This window comes from Lontra canadensis, unplaced genomic scaffold (genome assembly GCF_010015895.1).
Source record: "Lontra canadensis isolate GAN:19392208 unplaced genomic scaffold, GSC_riverotter_1.0 scaffold8, whole genome shotgun sequence".
Lineage (NCBI taxonomy): Eukaryota > Metazoa > Chordata > Mammalia > Carnivora > Mustelidae > Lontra > Lontra canadensis.
The window spans coordinates 33,311,054-33,334,932 of NW_022631002.1; the positions used below are offsets into that span (position 1 = coordinate 33,311,054).

The 23,879-nt window shown below is 43.1% G+C and overlaps 1 long non-coding RNA gene across 1 annotated transcript; it reads left to right on the forward strand.

The window, feature by feature from the left end:
* Window positions 1–4,866: 4,866 nt before the first annotated feature.
* LOC116865990 lies at window positions 4,867–23,629 on the forward strand. The gene is made up of 3 exons (XR_004382294.1): window positions 4,867–5,387; window positions 22,595–22,680; window positions 23,487–23,629. It is a non-coding gene; the product is annotated as an uncharacterized LOC116865990 (long non-coding RNA).
* The last annotated feature ends 250 nt before the right edge of the window (window positions 23,630–23,879 follow it).

Consider the following 23,879-nt stretch of genomic DNA (forward strand, 5'->3'; position numbering starts at 1 on the left):
CTGACATTGGAGTTGGCTCTCTAGGACAGGAAACAGTGCTGTCATGCCATGGATGCTCAAAAAAAAAAAAAAAAAAAAAAAATCTGCTGAATAAATGGATGATTAGATACACTCAGCACAGTATAATCCAGTCTGAACCCATTCAACTCTGTTAACTCAATTCAATACTCATGGGGCACTTTGTTGTGTGACACAGGTGCTGTAGGGACCTTGCCTTCAAGGAAGTTAATGGTGACTGTTGCAAGATAAGCCAGTGTGTGAGTAAGCCAGCTAACTTCATCTGCTTCTTTCCCACATTCCTGATTAGCTTGTCGGGTGCCCTCGGGACACTTGAGTCTCATGAGTGAGTCTGAGATGCACACAGATTCTTTGGTCTTGGCTTTGCCCTCATCCTTCTTTTTATATAGGTACAGATGCCAGGGCTCAAAGAAACTAGATGAACTGCCCAAGGACACATAGCTAAGTAGGAGTAGAAAGAGGATTAGAATCATTCCAGACTGGCTCTGGAACCCCCATTATACTATACAATCTCACAGGTTAAAGACTAGTAATAATAATAATAAAGATTTAAAAGAACATACTAGATTCATTCAGCCTGAGCTTTCTCAAATGCAGTTGAAGACAGTCAGCGGCAGAAAGTCAATGACTTGGCAGGAGTACAGCCAGGGAGGGGCTGAGCTGTGACCCTCCGGACAGCACAGTACCCCCAGCACAGTACCCAACAAGGCTCCCTATATGGGCATCTATGTGGGCAAAATCCTGCTTCTGATCAAGGGAAGGGTCAGGAATAAGAAAGAAAGAAATGTCTGATAGAATACTTCAAAATGGACGAGAGCTATGCAGGCAAGAGAAATGAGTTCAAGTTCAAACATCTTTTTTTTTTCTGGAAATTCTCTCCAACAGACTTAGTTCAGCCCTGAAGCTATATATAGGAAGTACCTGGTGCAAAGCAATAGTTTGCAGGTTTCAGCCACTCACATCGCTGCTTTATACCCTTTCTTCCCTTCTCAAGCTTTGTCATATCCGTAAAGCACCTATAGTGTTACTGAATGCTTTAAATAAACTCACTTTTAAAAAATTAAATGAAATTATTTTTTAATTTATGAAAAATACAGGTATTTAAAAATAGTCATTAAAAAGCTCTAAGTGGGAAATGAGTAATATTAGGTGGTAACATTTAAAATAAACACAATGAAAACAAAACAGTGTTATTAAATTCAAAATAGATATTGTTACTTCCTCTCAACAGGAGGTCGGCTCTGCATTTGTTACAAAGGGAGAGAAATCCTGTTACAGATCAATGAAAGGCAAGCTAGCAGCAAACTAAGCCTTTCATCCTGTTATGATCCAGAGCAAAAGTAAAATAAAGTTGAATCATTTCAATCTGGATGAGTCAATATGATTTAATGCCATTTGATGCCATGGGCCACCCAAAAACACCTTGGGCATCATCCATACCACACGTGAGACTGTGGGAGATGCTGGGGGCCGGGGGAGGGGGGAAGGAAAGAACATGACCTCACACCTTTTCTCTGCCACCTGCAAGCTTTGAGACTTTAGGTAAGTCCCTTCTTTACTCTGGACGCTGGTTTTCCCGCCTGTAAAATGCAAGCTTAGACTAGAATTTAGTTACTAGGTGCTCTCTCTGGTCTTTCTGAGTCTCACACTGTGTAACTCTATTCAGGGCGAGCGATAGCACATCCAGCAATCTGCTGTACTCAGAAATTGAGAATGTGCCCTGGAAGACCAGTTCAAAACCACCATCATTTCCACTCAGGGCTCATTCCTGGGCTGAAATCAAGTTTCATGACTTTCCAGAAAGGCTTCTGCCATTGGCAAAGGCCATTCAGTCTTGTGAAGAAGAGCTTGACGGCTCGGGCAGGAGGAGGACTCAGCAAATAAAAGCCTGTTCGATTCAAGAAAACCGGCCTTAGTGGGCGACTGGAGCAGCTCACTTTGTTTAGAATATTTTGTAGCCAGCAGGATTATCTGCAACGATAAAATTCATACCTCCCGGCCTTCAAATAAAGACGAGCCCAGGAGGATATTGATGGCATCATTGTTGTTGGAAAGAGAAAGAAAGAGTGGCCTGGTGATCCCATTGTGTGTGGAATAAAAGGGCCGGAGAAACAGATCTATTTTCGTATTGCAAAACCGCACACTATTGTGCCCCGAGATCAGCTCATTCTTGGACCACGACAGCTCCTCTCTGGGAAGCCAGGATGTGTTTCCAGCAAACAAGCACAGGCCTGGACCCCCTCGGGGCAAGGGCCTGATTTAGGGGCACAAAGAAATACAGGCACCATGTGCTCCAACGCCTGCCAGGCATGCATTCTCACACACCTGGGCCCACAGCGGTGACTGCCCTCCTGTCTGCAGCTTCTCCGCTGCAACAGCAAACACTGCCTACCCTCCCTGCCCCCCCCCACCCCATTCTTCTCTGCCCATCAGATTTTCTCCAGCCACCCCTGGGGACACAGTGAACTAAAAGACAGAACTTGGCCCTGCTTAGGGATGGAATGGCTCGAGAACCATAAAACCAACAGCTTCATCCCCTGGGATTAAGCATGACTTATGGTTTCCAAATTCGGCTTGAAGACCCCAGGGCTCTGCCAGAAAGTGTCAGAGCCAGGATTTGAGCCCCAGCCAACTGTCCGGAGTCTGGGCTCTGAACCACTCTGAAAATCTCTGACCACAGCAGGCAGCCACTGTGGAGGCCGAGAGCCTGGCTCTGGAAGGCTGGCCACCTTGGGTTTGAGTCAGAGTTCTGCCATGTACCCCCTCAACAAGCCTCAGTTTCCACTTCTGTAAAATCGGGGTAGTGAGATTAGGTACCTCACGAGTATAAACTTATTCTATTCTCCACACAGTGTCTGGCACACAGGAAATGCTCACTAAATGCTAAGGGGTTATTACTAAATTAACGCAGCCAAGAGTAATTGGTTCTCCCTCCTCTCTGCTCACCACAGTCCCTGCCTGCTCCTGCAGCCTCCACCATGGAGTTCCCACAAGCGCCCTTGAACCTTGTCTTGGGAGTCCTTGGAGGTCAGCTCCTTGTACTGACTTCACCCTTAAGGGCTCACATCTTCCTCCAAACCTGGCTCCCTAGTGGGGCTGGGCCACGCCAGGGAAGGGGCAGCCTGGGCCCATAACTCACCCAGTCACCTGGCAGCGGCTCCTGGCACCGAAGCCATTAGCTATAAACCTGCTCTCTGCACCACCCGAAAGTCCAGAGGCCTTCTTCTCCCCTTCCTCCGGCAGGCTTGGGCCTGCTGTCATTGTGTTACCTCTCAAATGTCAGTCCCATGAGGCTCAGCCAACTGATTTCAATCACCCCTTCTTATTGTGTCCTGTATCCCCGTCCTGTCCCAGGAGTCACCCCTCCTCCTAAACCTGGCCACATCCAATTCAAGGAGTTAAACCAGATGTAAAAATCACTAAAAATAATTGATTCATCACTTGACTGGCTAAGTCGTAGGTGAAGCAAGGACCCTATTCCTAATTGAGAACATCAATCCTGCCCCTATTCGTTTCCCCGCTTAAGGATGATGGTTGTCAGCCCTGGAGAGATTTAAAAAATTCCACTGGGTAGGCCCACCCCAGACCAGGAAATCAAAAGCCCTGCAATCTGGGCCAGGCTTGGCAAATCCTTCTGGGTTATTGTAATACCAGCCGTGGCTGAGAAGCACAGGTGAAAACTTGATTTGGAGGGAATAAAGAGAACTTCTCTGTGAATCCTCATCAGTCACCATTCAAGGCTGCAGAGTCCTCCCAGCCACCAGCCTGTCTCCAACAGCACAGGGATCATGCATCCAGGCTCTGGAGTCAGACCACCTGGGCTCAAGTCCTGGTTTTTTTTTTTTTTTTTTTTAAAGATTTTTAAATTTATTTATTTGACAGACAGAGACCACAAGTAGGCAGAGAGGCAGGCAGAGAGAGAGGAGGAAGCAGGCTCCCCGCAGAACAGAGATCCCGATGCGGGGCTCGATCCCAGGACCCTGAGATCATGACCTGAGTCGAAGGCAGAGGCTTTAACCCACTGAGCCACCCAGGCACCCCTCAAGTCCTGTTTTGATAGCTGGCCATATGGGCACATCCCTGGGACTGAGGATGCCTCTTTCATCAGCTGTGCAGTGACCGGGTAGTGCTGACATCACAATGGTACTGAAGGAATGACATGGGGTTGTGTAAGAGGCACCCAGAGCACATCCAGCCACAGAGTGGGTCCTCGGCGAATGTGACTATCTTTCCATCTCAAGGGGTTGCCCTGCACTGCACCCACACCTTTTCTCCAGTGCTTCTCTGGAATCAAACAATATGATGACATCTTCCCGAGCTGGCCATGCTTCTGCCTCCGCATCTTGTCTCAGTAGGCACACGATGTCCGTATCGGTGAGCTCCATGAGGTACGTCAAGGATGCAAACGCCAGAAACGGGGGTTTCTGCCGGGATTGCTGTGGAAAACAAGAAGCAGAAAAGCCTTCCATCTCTCAGTACTTGTTAGAACAAAACCACAATGATACCACTTTATTATGATTTGGCGACTCAAGATTTTGTCAAATTCTCTAGATTTTTAAATGTACATACTAAAAAGTATGATCTGCCATTTGGATACAAATCCTCACTTTCAAAGCTTCAGATGATGGCCCCCATCATAAACACAATGAGGAACTGTGTCCATGTTTTGCCCCTACTACCTGCAGACCACCTTAAGGGCAAGGGTGCTCATTCTTTGAGGGGCCTGGCCTCGCTGGTCGCTGGTCAGAGGAAACCAGGCAGGCCTTTGAGGGGACATCTTTTTCCTGCTTCTGTTTCCTTTCAGCCCTTTACTGAGCCATCAGGAGAGGAAGCGAGCAAGCGTACCAAGTCCCAGTGACTTTTGGAGTTTTGTCGTCCATGGATTGGGTAACATTTGAATAATGACATTTTCCTCGCTGGGCTATTGGGGAGTTAAGTGAGATGATGTATGCCCGAAAACACCCAAGTCACTGCAGAAAATGGAGGGAGTGCAGCTTGAACGAGCTGGTTCTTTTCCTAAATCCTTCATCCTGGGACATGCAAGCCAGCTTCTCCTGCCTCGATGGGGAAGCCCTGGATCTCTGGGAGCCTATTAGCTGAGCCAAGTGGAGAGTTAAACATCCAAACTGACAAGGGGGAGCAGAGCTATTTCAGAGCACCCCACTACCCCAGCAGATGGTTCTGGGCCAGATGGCTCCAGAGCAGGGGGCAAGGGGGAGGCAGCCAGGTGTTTATTGTGGCAGCAGAGATGTGAAAGGAAGAGTTCACTTGTCCACCTCCCTGCTCTTCCTCGGATTTCTGCTCCAGAGGGGCCACTGCCCAGCCCTGACAGATGTGCAGTCTGGGAAGGTTTCCAGGTGCAGTGTTGGGTAAGTGGGCAATTAACCCCATGCCAGGACCTGCTCTGGCAAGATGCAAAGTAGGTGAGTGTGTCTTGGTGTTTTTTGGCTTCCCTTGTTCATGTTCCCTCACCTTCAACCAAAAACCCTCCGCAAAGTAGGGGTCTGTACTCCAACTTGACAACTCCTACCTCTCTTTCTCCCCAACCCCTTAAAACTTACCCATCCTAGTTCTATTTTCCCTGGGGCTTTACTCCCATCTGCTGAAGTGATTAATCCAATGCAACAATCCATTCCAAGAATTCAGAACTTAATGTGTCTTTCCCTACCCCCAGGACTTCTGAGTGAATTACTCTTGGTAGAATTTCACCGTCACCACAGCTCAGAGAGGGAGCAGGTTTTTCATACTGTTTGGGAGGGGACACTGCAGAGAAGTCCAGGAACTCTACCACTTGCTAGTTGTGTGACTCAGCTTTGAGCATCCAAGATTGAATGGAAATAAGAGGAAGGGGTAACAGAGATGTGCACAGATCCAGATGGTATCAACATGGAAATGAGGAAGCGTGTTTCCTGCAGTTGTCACAACATCCTTTCACCCGTCTAATGATGAGCCACATTTGGCCAGAGCCCAGCCAAGAACTCCACTCACTGGAGAAGTACTGTGGTACAGGGGCCTGCACTAGTTTTCATGGGCTACTGTGACAAAGCACCGCAGAATGGGTGGCTTATGCAACAGACATGCATTGTCTCACAGTTCTGGAGCCTGCAAGTCCGAGGTCAAGGTGTTAGTAGGGCTGGTTCCTTCTGAGCACCGTGAGAGAAGGGTCTGCTCCTGGCCTCTGTCCTTGGATTGTAGACGGCCTTCTTCTCCCTGTGTCTCTTCACTACATCTTCCCTCTATGAACATCCATGTCTGTGTCCAAATTCCTTGCCTGTATAAGAATGCCAGCCATATTAAATTAGAAGCCCACCCTATTTGTTATGCCCTCATCCTAACTCATTACATCTGTAATGATCGTATCTCCACATAAGGTCACATTCTGAGGTACTAAGGATTAGGACTTTAACATGATTTTGCACATGTGTAGAGTGGGGAGGACATAACTTGACCCCTAACAGGGCTACACATGACTCTGTTGTCATACAGTCTTGAATTCCAGTGATGGGGAACCTTCCTTAGATGAGTCCTTCAATGACTCTAAGCCTCAGTTTCCTCATCTGTAAAATGGGGCAAAGGGCTCTACCTGGGAGGGGTATTTTCAGGAGAGGGGTATTTTCAGGAAGAGCAAAGACATTGTCTGCAAAGCATTCAAATTAAGGCTTGGAACAGGTGAGTCTTCAAGGGACATCGGTTGTTATGATTATTCCACTCGTGATGCCACATGGGAATTCTCCCCACTACCCCAAAATAAGGGCACATCAGGGCATGGTACTGAGGGATGAGAGGCCAGACCCATTCCTCAACTGTGTCTTTAACCAGGTCTCTCATTGCCCAAGGCTTGAGGAAATGCTGTATTGAAAAGAGTAAAGATTTCCATTGCAATGAGGATTCCTTTGGTAAAGAAGCAAAAGATTTATGAGAGTAAGGAGTATGAGGCAGAATTAATCATTCAGATAATAGCAATGAATGCTATTTTATGTTTTTAACAGAAGTAAGATTTTTTTTTTCTTTTTTTTTTTTTTCCAAGCAGACTCTTCCTTGAATCTTGGTTTCTTTTGTCTTTGGAGAGAGCAAGCAGTTCAGGACTGAAGTTCTGGTAACTCAGAACAATTCTCTGGGAATCCTCCCACTTTGCCCATTTCAGTCTCATTTTCAAATATTGTGAGTGACCAAAAGGGAACAGATTCCTGCTGAAATGTGTCTCCAGTCCCCCAAACCTAAAGGTCTCCTGTCTGCAACAGAAAAGCACCACAATGGCCATGTTCCTATCCAATTAGGAGCCTGAGCTGATAAAATATTTCCTGCCAAGAATAGCAATTCAAGAGAAAGAGAGAGAGATTTTCTTCTTCAAAAGTATGGAAAAAAGGCTTTTAATCAGAGAAGCAGATCTTTCTTTTTATTACTGAGGATAATATGATATGAAATTCTCCTCAAAATTGCACATAATGAAAGCAAAGGAATCATGGGAAAATTCCCTCTGTTTCTGTAAAATTCTGATGGGAAAGGGAGCATTGTGAAATGTTTGGGTTAGTTAGTCTGAATTAGTATCTACCTTTTCTCAAGAGAAGGACATTCTCTTTTTAGTCAAAGAAATAACCTGATTGCCTGTGGTAGGCTGAATAATGGCCCCTCCAGTATGCCCATATCCTGATCCCTGGAAACTGAAAGTTACCTTAGATAATGTGGTAGTTAATTTTATATGTCAGCTCAGCGAGGCCATGGTATCCAGTTGTTTGGCTGAACACCCATCTATATGTTGAGGTGAAGGTAATTTGTTGTTGTTGTTGTTGTTAATTTTTGGATCTGATTAACATTTACACCTGTAGTTTTTGAATCAAGCAAATTACCCTTCATAATGTGTGTTGAGGGGGGCGGCTCATCCAATCAGTTGCAGGCTTTAAGAAAAAGACTGAGATACCTCAAAGAGGAAAGAATTCTCCTTAAGACTGTCTTTAGGCTCAAGACAGCAACATTGACTCTTCCCTGAGTCTACACCGTACCCTGACAGCCTGCCCTACAGACTTTGGACAGGCCAGCTCCCACCGTCATGTAAGATAATTCCTTAAAATAAATTACCTATCTATCCATTTACCTACATATCCATCTACACATCCTACTAGTTCTGTTTTTCTGGAGCATTCTGATTAACACATATGGCAAAGGAGACTTTGCCAGTGTGATTAAGTTAGGACTCTTGAGATGGGGTGAGTATCTTGGATTATCTGAGTGGGCTTGACATAATTACAATGAGCATTATAAAAGGGATGGATGTAGGAGAAGTCGGAATCAGAGAAAGTGATGTGCTGACAGGAGCAGAGATTGGAATCATGTGCTTTGAATATGGAAAAAGGGACCACAAACTGGGGAATAGAGGCAGCCATTAGAACTATAAATGACAAGGACACAGATTCTCCTCTCAGGGCCTCCTGAGAAAACAGCCCTGGTGACAACTGACTCGACTTTGGGTCTTTTGACCCTGTAATTATAGGAAAATAAATTTGTGTTGTTTTAAGCCACTAAGTTTGTGGTAATTTGTTACAGCAGCAATAGGGCACTAATATAGTGACCCAGAGCTACCAAAAGGAAATTGTTGAGTATGTGAAATTAGAAGTGCTTTTAGAGCTCTGTATTTTAAATATGTATAATTATTGTCGTTAAGGATTCATATTCTTACTATGTAAATAGCTCTTATAAATAATTAAAAAGGCAGACATCTCACAACAAAGACTATTGATGAGAAACTCACAGAAGAGATGATACCAAATAAATATCAACAAATATTTTGACCCTGCTGATGATCCTAGATATGTAAGACAAAACAATGAAATACTGTTTTTTTGTCCACCTAATTAACGAATGTCTTATGTGGTAATAGAGGGGAGAAGGCTGTAGTGAGGCAATACTTTCAAACATGCTAGTGGAAGTGTAAATGCAAACATTCGGAAGTTATCTTCACAACACATATCATGGGCCTTGAAAGTTTGTATCTTTTCACTTACATGTTCACTTGAGGAATCCAGCCTAAGAAAACAATTGGGGATGTGAACAAAGATGAATGCACAAGTGTTCCACCACTCTACATGATATAATGAAAATAATTGATAAATGTCCATCAGTGTAACAACAGTTAAGGAAATTATAGCAAATATTATAGAACCATTAAATAGAGTGTTCTAAAAGTCTCTGTGCTGCAGTGGTGCTAGCAAAAATAATGGAGCAAGAGATTCCAAAAGTCCACCACTCCATAAAAGCAATGGAAGAAGAAACTGGCAAAAATGGTCAGCATCTACTTCTGACAACTTAACTAAAAAACAAAAGCAAACAGCAACCAGGGGAAAACTTAATCAAGAATAGTGGCTGAATGTCCATTAAACAGTGAGCCTTGTCATATTTTAACTGACCCTGGTCCATTCCCTGCTCCCAGCTCTGTGGTAGCCTTGAAAATAACAGCTCGTAATCCCAATACTGGTTGCGGAGAAGCAGAACAAACCTCAAGAGTTGTAATTATTAGTTTTGAGCAAGTTTAAAAAGCTTGCCATTACTTTACCTAATGCACTATTCACCCAGTTCTGAAGCAACTACATGGGAGCATTTGTCAAAAATACTTACAGGCAAATGTTTTAGCTGCTGCTGCCTGAGGCAATGAATACAGTTGGGGCAAACAATAGATTAATCATAAAGCTTGGGAGGAAAGGCAGGGGAATGAAACGCTTTGGGGAATAAAGCGGTTTGAAAAGCTCCAACCTATTCCTGGGAATCTAGAAGGCCATGTGCATTCACACGGATGTGCACATGCTCAGGAAAGAACTGAGAAAGCCTCAAACTCTCACCTCTGTCTGACCTTGAGATTCTGCACGAACAAGTGAAGGGTAAATCGTAGTTATAAATTTCCTAGCTGATTGTTGAAGGCATGTCCTGATACACACACAGTCTATCTTCAAAGACTGGGAAACTTCTTTATGCCAGGCATTTAACAAAATCTCTGTCTAATTATTATCTGACCACTAAGCTGGTGGGACAGAGACTTCAGTGGCCATACATGACAAAGAATACAGACTTTACAAAATTAGTTTAGAAAAGCCACGAAAGAAACAGCCACTACAACCAGAAGCAACAAACCCATAAGAGGTGGGATCATCTGATTTCCAGAGTTTCCATGTTAGAATATTCAAAATGTCGAGTTATCAACCCAAAATTACAAGTCTTGTAAAGAAACAAGAAGTATGGTCCATATCAAAAAACTAATCAATGGAAATAGCCCCCATGAAGTCCGGACATCAAACTCTTTCTTATCAAAAGATAGACATTGGCAGAAAACAAAACAAAATAGAACAATATGAAACGAATCAAATCCACTGTAAGCTGTCTATGAGACAACAGAGACCCCAAATACAGGAAGGAAAAAAGGACAGAACAGAAGGGAGAAATAGTTCAATTGTGATAGTCAGACATTGATAGTCCACTTTTGACTGTGGAGAGAAGTAGACAGATGATCAGCAAGAAAACAACAGACTTGAACAATGCCATAAAACAGCCAGACCTAACAGACACCTGTAGAACACTATACCCAACAGTAACAAAATATACATTCTTATCATATGGAACATTCTCCAGGATAGACAATATGTTAGAGCACAAAGGGAGTCTCGGTAAATTTTAAAAGATTGAAATTATACAAAATATATTCTCTGGCTATAGTGGAATTAAGCTGAAAATCAAAACAGAAGATAATCTGGAAAATTCACAAATATGTAGAAAGTAAACAACACGTTCCTAGATGACCAATGAGTCAAAGTCACAAGAAGTCACAAAGGAAATTAGAAAATACTTAGAGATGAAAAACATGAAAATACAATGTACAATGTACCTATGGGATGCAGCAAAAACAGTGCCAGAGGGAAGTTTATAGATGTAAATGCCTACAATCAAAAATCCAAAATTAATATCTTAACCTTCAACCTTAAGAAAGAGCAAAAATAAGAACAAATTAAATCCAGAGCAAGTGGAAGGAAGAAAATAATAAAGATTACAGCAGAGATAAATAAAATGGAGTCCAAAAAAAAAAAAAAACCCAGAGAAAATGAACAAACCTGGAAGTTTGATCTTTAAAAAGATCAAAACAATGGACAGAACTTTAGCTAGACTGACCAAGGAAAAAGAAAGAAAACTCAAATTACTAGAATGAGGAAGGAAAGCAAGGACATTTCTACTGACCTTACAGGAATAAGATAGGATTAAAAGAGAATACTATGAACATTCAGTTTGGAAAGGGAAGTCCTTCCAATAAATGGAGTTGGGAAAATTGGATACCCACATGTGAAGAATAAATTTGCCCCTATTTCATACCATATACACAAATTAACTTTAAATGGATAAAAGTTTAAAATTTAAGAGCTAAAGCTATAAAACTCTTGAAAGATAAATCTTGGTGACCTTGGATTGGGCAAATATTTTCTTAATTAAATACCAAAAAAGCAAGCAATCAAAGAAAAAATAACTAATTTGGACTTGATAAAATAGAAAACTTTTGTACATTTAGGGTATTAAATAAATAAATACATAAATAAAATAAAATGAAAAGATGACTCATAGAATGGGAAAAAATATCTGCAAATTATGTATTTGATAAAGATCTAACATTCAGAATATATGAAGAACTCTTACAACTCAGCAACTAAAGGACAAATAACCCAACTGAAAAATGGACAAAGGACTTGACTAAACATTTCCCTAAAGGAGATATGCAAATCGTCAACCAACACATGGAGAGATGCTTCATATTAGCCATCAGAGAAATGCAAAACAAAACCATAACAAGACACCACTTGATACCCACTAGTAAATATATCATTACATAAATGGAAAACAGCAAGTGTTGGCAAGGACAGGAAGAAATCAGAGCCTTTGTACATTGCTTGGCAGAATGTAAAATGGGGCAGCCACCTAGGAAGACACTTTGGTGGTTTATCAAAAAGTTAAACATAGAGATACCATATGACTGAGCAATCCACTCTTACATATATACCCAAAAGAACTGAAATCATATGGTGACACAAAAACTTGCACACGGACGATCATAATAACATTGTTTATAATAGCCAAACAATGGAAATAATCCAAATGTTTATCAGCTGATGAATGCGGAAATGAAATGTGGATATCCAGACAATGAAACATTATTTGGCAATAAAATGAACTTGGAAGTACTGATACATGCTTCACTGTGGATAAATCTCAAAAACATTATACTAAGGGAAAGAAGCCAGTCACTAAAGAGCACATATTGTATGATTCTGTTTGCATGAAATGTCCAAAATAGTGACATTCTTATAGAAAAGAAAAGTTGATTAGTGGTTTTCAGGGACTGGAGGGATGGAGGAATGGAAGTGAATTCTTAAAGGATATGGGGGTTCTTTTTCAGGTATTGAAAATGTTCTGGAATTAGAAGTGACTGTTGCAAAAGACACCAAAAACAACTGCATTGTGCAGTTCAAAGTGGTTAAATTGGTAACACTTAATTTTTTTGTGAATTTTGTGAGTTTTGTGAATTTTATCAATAAAAATTTTTAATTTTTAATTTTTTATTTTTAAAGATCGTATTTATCTATTTGACAGACAGAGAGAGAGAGAGACAGAGAGAGAGGGAACACTAGCAGGAGCAGTGGGAGAGGGAGAAGCAGGCTTCCCTCTGAGTGGGGAGCCCAACACAGGTCTCAATCCCAGGACCCTGGGATCATGACCTGAGCAGAAGGCAGATGCTTAACAACTAAGCCACCAGGCGCCCCATCAATAAGAAAATTTTAAAATGGTAACTGTATTAGAGTAAAATTTGTCACTTAAAACTATTAAACAAATTTAAAAGAAAACTGCCATGACACAGGAAATACCTTATTTAAGAAAATTACGGATGTATCAGTTCCCAATTACGTAAAAAATCAAATGTGTGTTATAAGGAAGAAAAAAAAAAAAGACATACCACTAAATGTTCATGATGATTATCTTTGGGTGTTAATTTATAATTTTTTTGCTTGTAGCTGACCTACATATCTGTATTTTAAAATTATCTAAGTGAACATTATTAATTTTTGTTTTTTAGTTCCATAGGTAATGTGAATATTCTCACTGTGAAAAGAGAAAAGAGTACAAACAAAAATTCCCCTCCAATTTCTACCTGCCAGTTGGCCAGTTTAAGCCTAGTGTAATCATCTGGTTCATGTTTTTTCAGATCATTGTCTCTTGGTTTACAGAGGTATATGCATACTCATTATTCTGCAGTTGTCCCATCTTACCCATTCATCTCAGAAAGCTTCTGGTGCACTCACAGAGCTCTAGCTTCTCATTTTTAACATCTCCCTGAGACCCCACACTATCAGTGTAATGCCTGTATTCAACCATTCTCTTTTTGGATAAAAGGTTCATCATTTCTGTGTTTTTGCTCTACAAATAAACTTTCTTTGTTGTGCCTCTTTGAGTATATGAGAAAGATGTCCCCAAGAGTGCTACCAAGCAGTGGCATTACTAGGTCATGGGTTCTATGTTCTTAAAAATTGTTACGGGGGTGCCTGGGTGGCTCAGTGGGTTAAAGCCTCTGCCTTCGGCTCAGGTCATGATCCCAGAGTCCTGGGATCAAGCCCCTCATTGGGCTCTCTGCTCAGCAGGGAGCCTGCTTCCTCCTCTCTCTCTGCCTGTTCTCTGTCTGTCAAATAAATAAATAGAATCTTTAAAAAAAAATGTTACGGACTCTCCCACACTGTCCTCTGGAAGGGATGTCCTCTCCCACCTGCAGATGGCTCTCCCACCTGCAATGCACGAAGTAACATGCCCTGCCATTGTGGGTGTTATCAATACTATTTTTGCCACATATTTCTTTATAATTAAGAAAGAATTAGGCATTTCCAATATCTTTTCCTTTAGCTGGGGCATCAGTAACCACAATGAGCACCACTGGACAGAGGGACACAAGTTTTAACACTGGTGCTGACTGATTTATCAGGAGAAACCTCACTTACCTCATTTTCGTTATCTGCAAGTGAGGGTAATTAGAGTGGTCCTTGGAAAAACAGTAATGAGTCTGATATCTGTGTAGCTATTTGCAGTGTGCAAGGTACTTATGGTTCCCAAATCACCCTGTGAGCCTCAAGGCACTTGAGCAAAGCAGTGCTAGATATGAATTCGGGTTTCTCCCCTTACTGATTAACTGGGTAATTGTGAACCCCTTGCTCAGCTTCTCTGAGCTTCCAAGCCCTTGTATGTGGTAGAGTGGGGCTTATAGCAGTGCCCACCTCATGGCTGGTGTGTAGGTGAAGTGAGATGACATGCTTGGCACATAGAATGCCTCCATAATAATCAAATGGATTATATTAGCAGTGTATGACTACACAGCTTATTGTATTATGGAGGGTTATCTCCTCTGGTTTTCTTCCTGCTGCAGTGGAAGGACAAAATGTGGTTTACCTTCACTTCTAGGCAGATCATACAAAGAGGAATATGACCCTTCACACCCGTTTTTTAAAAGCTTGGTTGCTAATGTTTCCGGTTCTGAGTTTGATGGGCCACCAAGTTCTAGTGTTGAAAGAACCAAGTGAGAGGAGTGTCTTAGGGGATAGCAAGAGAAGGAGGGCAGGAGACTTTCAGTGGAGTGTCACGCATCCCACACTTGGAAAAGCAGCAACAGAGAACCAGCTTGGAGGAACCATGAGGACTGGGATGGTGGACTTCTCCAGAAAAAACCTTCAGTGCTTGAGATTTAAAGAGCCTGTGATATCTTGGGGGTACATTTGCATACTCAGGGATGGGGGAGGGGGAGATACAGGTCTGTCATTCTAGCTGAACAGTTGAAGGGAAGATATATTATGTCTTTGGTTTTGTTACTGCTTTGCTTTTTAAGTCTACTTCATTTATCTCAACTCTTTTTCAGTTATGAATTGTCTACCAATTCAGCTATGAATTTAAGACTACCATTACCAACTTATCATAAATTTTCAAAATTCTATCAATTATTTGCAGAGATGTTCTGGTGGAGTAGAGTCCAATGCATTCTAAAGCATGGTACACAGGCCATCAACAGCCGAGGAGATGGTTATTGGAGTTCCACAAGCATTTCTTAGTAGTTACTTATTATTTTTAGTAGTTATTTTAATATATACACATATACCTATTATTTTTACTGGTTTTCTGTTTGTGATAGTTATGTGAAAGTTCCTTTGTACATAAATTTATTTAAGTAGAATGAATCCATTAAAAGGAAAAAATTAGGAGAACTATAGGACAAGTAGTTCTAGGATATCACAATAATTGTGTAATGATTTAAGATTTTGGGAAATCTTACAGCAGGCAAGAGCAATCCACCATGCATGTTCATAAATGAGTGGCATAACCTGCTCTTAATCCTCTTTGGGGCCATGTGGAAGTAGAATAACAAATCAAAGCAATTCTCCTCCACTTTACAGCCATTTCTTTATAAGTACCCCTCGCCCCGACCCGTGCCATGTGGCAGCAAAGTTCTCTCTTACATTCCATACCATCCAACCACCTGTCTCCTCCAAGTGAATTTCTTATGGAGAACACACGTGTTGCCCTAGAGACTGTGCTTGTGGTACATGGTACACTATGTACATGTACAACAACATGGTACACTAGTCCCTGGTAAGGGTGACTTCTCAGAGTGGTACTTGGGGCCGACTGGGCATTCATTCATTCATTCATTCAAGCGACCTCTTAGAGCATCCCCTGCCTCCTGATCTGATCCTTGGTGGAGAGCTGGCTAAGAGCTTTCAACTTGTTCCTATTGGTTCCATTTTATATAATTTTATCAGAGGATCTCACCAGGAAAATTAAAATGATTTACCTAGCATGTCCAAATTGGCATCATTTACAGATATGAAGAAATGTAACTTCTGGAAAATCTTTGATTTTTACACATTATGGTTTTAATTAGAAATGTTAATTAAACACATGCTAACCTAAGGCTGTCAATAGGAGAAAGTATTTGTTAAGGGTAAATTTCCCAGTGTGTTGTGTGACTTGTAAATATCCTGGTGAAAACTTCATGTTTAGTTGCAAACACTTTAGGCCTGGAGTTTGCATATGTGAGTTCTAGTCCCACCTTTCCTCTGATTATCTAAATAAAGCAGTTCTCCAAACTATGCCTCAGTTTCCTCATTTGTAAAATAGAGGAGCGATGACCACCTCCATGTGATGATTGAGAGGGTCAAATGAGACAGCTTCTGGTGTCTTGTGAAGTCAGGAAGTTTTTCTGAATGCCTTGTCACTGTGTTCCAGCCCTCCTTTTTCCTACAGCCCAGCTCTGAGGTCAAGGGAACAGATGAAGGGTTTGCTTCCTCCAGCTCCAAATGGAAAGGCAAATAACTCACAGCAGGACTGAGAATTCCAAATATTAAGAGCCTTCTTATGTTTGTTGCTCCTCTCCAGTGCTTGGCAATAATGTAAGGCAAATATCAGGAACCCAGTGGGGAATTAATGTTTAAAAAAAAAATCCTGGTGTGCTCTGGTGTAATTAAGCAGTATAATTAACGTCCTCTGGTTGAAGTCAACTGACAGAGGACATAGGCCACCATTTCAGAGACAGCAAAGGTGCCAAAGTTCATTTGTTCCTTCTGAGGTTTATTCATATTTTATGTTTCATGTCATTCTGCTTCAGGAAAACAAAAAACTGTGGGTATGTGTCTCTTTTGCCCTCCCAGTCTGTAATTTCCTTGAGGGAAGATGCCGTGTTGTGTTCATCTTTGCTTCCCTCTGGATACCTATCACAGTCTGACATGCGATTAGTCTTCCCCAACCTCAGGGAGGTCGAGTGTCTCCCAGTACCTACCATGGGAAATCCTTACTGTGGACAGAATTTGCATGCTTCTTCTGTTGATAGAAATGTTTTTTCTAATTCTGAATGGAAGAAGTGTTAAATTTATTAACAACATGGTACACTAGTCCCTGGTAAGGGTGACTTCTCAGAGTGGTACTTGGGGCCGACTGGGCATTCATTCATTCATTCATTCAACAAATATTTATTGAGAATCTTTTATGTGCCAAGCAATGTGCCGGATGTGTGGGATAAATGAGGATAAATAAGGCTGCCGGTGTCCTGGCTCTCGTGAAGCTTATATTCTAGAGGGGACAGAAGAGAAAGGAGAAAACCCATGTCATATGTTGACAGCTGATGGTACCTTTAATAAAGGACACCAAGGGGGGACAGAGGGTGCATGGGGAAGGTGTATCTTAAAAGGGGACCTGAATGAGGTGAGGAAGGGAACCACAGAAAGATCTAGGGAAGAATATTTTCAGTTAAAGGGAATAGCATGTCCCAAATCCTAGGATGAGGACCAGCGTGATGTGAACAAAAAACAGAAAGATCAAGTTTGCTAGAACACGGAAGAAGGGAAGAGTACTGGAAGAGATACGATAGCATCACATGACAAGGATGCCATTTCTCCTACAAGGAAAGGGGAGCCCTTGGAGGGCTTTAAGCATGGGAGTTCTGCAATTTCATTGGTCCTGTTAGAAGATCTCTCTGATCACCGTGTGGTGAAATGACCATGTGGAAAACAAAAATAGGCTGTGGACCTGGGAGGCTGGTGGAAGAAGAAAATGATGGAACAGATGTTGGAAGTGAAAATGGAAGTCCAGTAATATGATATGTATTCCTGTCCCATGTGGAAGACCTCTGAATCTTGGGTATTTACAGCTCTAAGAGTCTATCATTTCATGACCCCTGAGTTCAAGTCTTTCTCCCCATAGTTGGGTCCAATTGTTGGTCTGGCCATGTTTCTTATAGCAAAGTCATGCAGGGATCAAAACTCATGACACTTCCTCATCCTGAATCTGGAAACCAGAGTCTCTTTTTGTATTAGACACACCAGTGTCATGATCACAATCTTAGGCTGCCAACTCAGGTGGGCAAGAAATATATATTTACTGACCTAGTCACTGAATGTGGAAAGTAGAACAATGGCCCCTAAAAGATATTCAGTCATCCTTGTCCCCAGAGGCTGTGACCATATGGCAAAGGGGACTTAAACTGGTACATGGAATTAAGGTTGGTTATCAGCTGACTGTAAGATTATTCTGGGTTATGCAGGTGGGCCCAATGTAATCACAGGTGTCCTTAAAAGTGGAACAGGGAGTCAGAGAGGGAGATGTGACTGTGGAACATCAGAGTGATCCAATGCTTGAAGGACTTGACCCCCCATTACTGGCTTTGAAGATGGAGGAAGAGGCCTCAAGTTGAGGACCTGGGGAGGCCTGCAGAAGCAAAAAAAAAAAAAAAAACAAAGAAGCAAATTCTACCCTAGAGTCTCCAAAAGAAATACGGTCCTGTAGATGTCTTGGTTTTAGCACAGTGAGAAAAAGTATCATACTTTTTTTTTTTTTAAAGATTTTATTTATTTATTTGACAGACAGAGATCACAAGTAGGCAGAGAGGCAGGCAGAGAGAAAGAGGGGGAAGTAGGCTCCCTGCTGAGCAGAGAGCCCAATATGCAGCTTGATCCCAGGACTCCAGGATCATGACCTGAGCAAAAGGCAGTTGCTTAACCAACTGAGCCACTCAGGTGCTCCCATTTTTGCTACTTTAAAAGTAAATGTTTCCAATAGAGAAATGGGAATGACAAACCAAAAACAAAAGAAATTAATACAAAGCCATATTTTCATTACCCAATGATAATATCCACTAGTAACAGATTTCTTTACAATTTTTCACCTTTTTCCTTATATTTATTTATTTATTTATTTTAAAGATTTTATTTATTTATTTGACAGAGAGAGAGATTACAAGTAGGCAGAGAGGCAGGGCAGAGAGAGAGGGGAAGCAGGCTCCTTGCAGAGCAGAGAGCCCAATGTGGGGCTTGATCCCAGGACTCTGGGATCATGACCTGGGACAAAGGCAGAGGCTTAACCCACTGAGCCACCCAGGCGCCCCTATAATTAATTTTTTAAAAAAAGATTTGTTTATTTATTTGATGGACAGAGATCAAGTAGTCAGAGAGGCAGGCAGAGAGAGAGGAGGAAGCAGTCTCCCCGCTGAGCAGAGAGCCTGATGTGGGGCTCCATCTCAGGACCCTGGGTTCATGACCTGAGCTGAAGGCAGTGGCTTTAACCCACTGAGCCACCCAGGCACCCCCCAGACTTTTAATCTTCAGCACTGCAAGAATTTGTGTTGTTTTAAGCACTAAATTTATGGTACTTGTTACAAAAGCAAAGGAAACTGACACCCTGAACTTCATCATCATTATTTGTCTCCCTTCAACTAGGTAGTAGAAAGTTACACCAAGCCAATTCAAGATTTCCTTTCCCCCCAGGATTGTTGCTACATGCTAGGGGCAGGGTTAATGGGTGCCAAGAGATTAGAGTGGGGTATCTGGTCCTTGGTTGTCATCGATCCACGCTGGTGTCCTCTAAAGAAGTATATTGTATTGACTGATTCTCACCCGTGACTGTGTCATCCTTCACTCCTGACTTTAGGGCCTCTCCCAGCCTGGCTTCTGCTGTTAAGTACTTGTGTGTTACTCTCAAAGTAGGGAGGAATGGCTGCTCTCCAACCTCACTCTGAAAACCCAAGAAATGCTGGGCAGCTGGGTCTGCCCTTTCTGTCTAGACGTGCCCTGTGGCTTTCACCTCTATTGCTCCTTCTCTATGCTGGGTATTGGAGAATTCCTAGTGGGAGGCTCCAAGAAAGGGAGATGGTGTCTCTGTCTCAGATTTCCTAGGGTGGAAGAGCTCTTCTTAAGAAGATACCAGCTTCTATCCCCCTTTATTCCCATCCAATTCTCTCTCTCTCACCCAGGCTAGAGAAGTTTCAAATCTTTGGGGGTAGCAAAATCTGCCAGGAACTACCAAATATTCTTCTAAATCTGTTTTAAGTCTGCACCTTGCTTATAAATCAGATTCCTTTGCTCATTGATTCCAATGGGACACCCCTCTCTTGAAGACTACTCTTGAAGACTACTGGATGGTCCATGGCTTCCTGCCCAGTGGGGAGGGCTATGAGATAACAGGAAATATCTAGGAAGGGGAAACCTTGATTAAGAAATACCTCCAGATATTTTCCCTCTCTATCAGCAGTGCTATCGGCCAGTCATTGTCACATTTGCAAGAATGCAGTCCTGACCACCATGACTATGACTGGGATGGGATGCAGAGGACCAGAGAAGTATGGGGTGGCTGGGTGTGAGAAAAATCTGTGGCAGAGTCATCAGGAAAACCAGACTGTCCAGTCTGGAATGTGAATCAGGAATTGGGGAGTGGCCCAGTTGGCTGCTAGTGATTAGGGAGGCAAGAGGAGCCACAAAGAGAAGCAGAGACACTGATGATCACAGCAGGGAAGAATAATGGGAATGGTCCACAGTGTCTCTTGTAAGGGAAGAGCCTCCAACACCAGGTCCCTGAAAGCTTGTTGGCCCAAAGCGCTAACAGCAGCCTTTTCTGGATGCCAAGAGATCCCTATTCTCCTCAGGCTCAGGTGGCCGTACAACCATCCTATTACTTGAGGCAGCTAAATGGAGCTCTAACACTACATTTCATCTTATTGATTCCAAAGACCTTGTGTCCCCCAAAATTCATACATCGAAGTCCTAACCCCCAGTACCTCAGAATTTGACCTTATTTGGGTGTAAGAGGTGATTCAGGTTCAGTGATATCATGGGGTTGGGCCCTCCTCCAACGTGACTGGTGTCCTCATAAGGAGAAGATGTCTCTCTGGACGTAGCTGGGTGCAGACATGTCCAGAGAGAAGACCATGTGAAGATGGATGGCATCCACAAGCCAAGGGGAGAGGCCCTGGAGGAAACCAATCCTGCTGACCCTTTGAGCTCATAGACTTCCAGCCTCCAGAACTGTGAGAAAATGCTTTTCTCTTGTTTAAGCCGACTGGTCTGAGGTACTTTGAATGCAGCCCTAGCAAACTAATGCAGGCCTTAAAACCCTTTTTCCTAGGGCCACGCGGTTGAGGGAGAACAGCTTTGAAGGGCAACAGGAATTTTCTTTCTTTTTATTTTTCATTTTTGCCTGCTCCTGGGAGTTACTTTGGAAAACACCCCTCCCTCCCTCCTAGATGGAAAATGGTGGCCTGTCTCCCAGCCTACCCCTCCCCCATTCTTCTTTATGCTTCAGTTTCCTGATTGGATTTCTAACCCCAAAAACGTTTGATATCTTTATCTTGCAAGACCAATCAAAGCTTTTGGTGGGGGAGAAAAACACATCTCCAAACCGTATCCAGAGGCTTCTTTCATGCTCTGGCTCTGAATTCAGATCCTCCTCAGCCACAAACCTGGTGTCATGACCTCTCCAGATATTTCTGGGGTACAAAATCCTTCCCACTGCCTCTAGAGCAGTGTTCCAGAAGTATCAAACCTTTATCACTCGGTGCTCACAGGAAGATGTTAGGTGGTATGCAGAGAGACGTTTTCCATGCTGATGGTTATGCATTTATTTTCATGCATGGCAGAAAAAAAGAAAGCCAGCACACCAGACTTGTGATTTCAGGTAGTGTTGTTTACGCGGAGGCTAACACAGGTGTTCGGATGTACTAAGTACTACTGACACAAAGGATATGGCAAAAATCGGGCATAAGAACGGCGGAAGCTTTGGGGAGTAAGGCTGTCACAGGCAAGCAAGGGCAGCATTGATGGCTGAGATGGCAGAGGGGGATGGACCACAGGCTTGGGAACAGGTGGCTTGGGAGGCGGCAGGCGTGGAGGGGCAGGAGAGGTTTCCTGTCTGCCCCCAGGTCTCGGTTCCTCCCTCTCTGTGATTGCCCCCAGATAACCTGACCTCCCATGTCTGGGTGGCAAGGCTGCAACACACATGGAACGTTGCCAGGGAAGCCAGAAAGGACCTGGGGAATCCGTGCTGCTGTGGGGGCTTCTGCTTCCGAATGCGTATGTGTTTCTGAGGCAGGACGGGGCTTCATTTTTCCCAAACTCCCTGGTCTTGTCAGAGGCTAACAACCTCAGCTGTGAAATGAATTTGACTCCCTCTGTTTATGCATGAGACAAACGCAAGCCCTTTACCTGAGCCCAGCCACTCAGCAGCACCCCTGCAGGGAACACAACTGTCACAGACAACGACAGAACCCACCCCACTGAGAAGCCGAAGGTGGCATCCCAGTGAGGGCGTGGAGGAGAGGAGGCAAAGACACAGGGGGTACCTGCAAATGGTCAGTCTGTGCAGCATGGACATTCAGGTAAGTGTGGAGGCCTGTGTCCCCAAGCACAGGGTGACACGCCAGCAGCCGGTTAGGGTGCGGCTACCTCTCCCTGTGCAGCTGAAAGATCACTTAGCTGCAAATAGTTATGACTCCCTCATTTGACTGAGTTTTAGCTTGTTAGTTCTAAGGAGCTGTTAAAAAATTGAGTATTATGGGAAAGCATGCAACTGTGTGGGCCTTTTCTGATGTAACTGTACGTCTCTGGCTATATTCATCCAATGGCATTTAAGGCTCATTAAATTTTGAATCCTGTGTCACCTGCCTTCGGCTCAAAATAGTTCTCCGTGTGCCTTTTGTCTCTCAACTCCATTTTAATGGAAATCGTTCCCATTCACCTCTCTGTTCCCTTCTTCCTGCTAGAGACACCCGAGCTTTAATAATCTCCAATGCCGAATTATTCACTCTGTGACCCTGTCATTTGGAGAATACATTGGACGCTGGCGGATGTAAACAGCTGATGGTAAAAAAAATGTGGGGGTTGCTAGTAGAATGTTCCTTCTCCTCCTCCTCCCTGTTCCGGCCATCCGCAGGGATGCCCCAGCACCTGCTCACCGACAATGTTGCCACTACTGGTAGCTGTGTCAGAAGGTGGGTCATGTCTCCTGTCTCAGCACCGGAAAGTTTCTGGGTCTAACACAGGAGGAGCACACACCCCATCTAAAGGCAGCAGCCGTTAGTCATAATAAATAAATCTCACATAGCCCCTGTTAAGTGCAAGGTACCATTCTGAGTGCTTATAACTGGATGACTTAGGGAACTGTCCCCCTTTGGTGTAGATGAAATGACTGAAGCACAGAGAAGTTAAGTGAATTGGCTGAAGTCACACAGCAATTAAGCTCTGGATTTGAACCCAGACCATTGAAGCCAGAAGCCATACTTGTAGCCTCTTCCCTAGACCTGCCACTACACCTCTCCAACTGATGATTTCCACCTAATATCGGACAAGAATTGCATGTTTTTGTATTTTTTCTGAGAATCCAGAAATCTGATTTCATTTACATGAAATGTCTCAATTTTTTAAAATCGGCAAGAAAAAAATCATTTCTTTTTAAACTCTTCAAGGGCCAAGCAAAATGCATCTATGACCAGGAACTGGTGTGTATGCTACCTGTGTGAGACCTCCGGTCTAAATGAACTTTTTTTTCCCCCCAGTGGAAATGTGCTATAAAACACTATTTATATTATTCTAAAATGTTCTTACAGTATTTCTTTCTCTCTCTCTCTCTCTTTTTTTTTTATTATGTTATGTTAGTCACCATACAGTAGCTCATTAGTTTTTGAACTCTTCAAAGAGAACCAAACAGCCATCAAATTCAAACCTGTCTGCTCCCACAAGAAACTTTCTTCCCTTGGAGCTGACAGAGAGCCCAAAGAGAGGGCGGATCCCAGGGCCGGAAAATCAGAAATTCACCGTGCCTCACAGAGCAGGCGGCTTCTCCAGTCATGACTGCTACGCTGCTCGAAAGAAGGGTTCAGGGAACCTGCCTTTGTGATTGGTTGACACCCGCACAACGTTCAGTTGATGCTGCAAGTGTAGCAACCAGCACCAGAAGTGTCAGCTCTCATTAGCCGGCATATAAATCTGCCTCCCTGAGAAGTGGGATGAGAGAACCACAGAGAAAATGCCAGGAAGCAGGAACATATG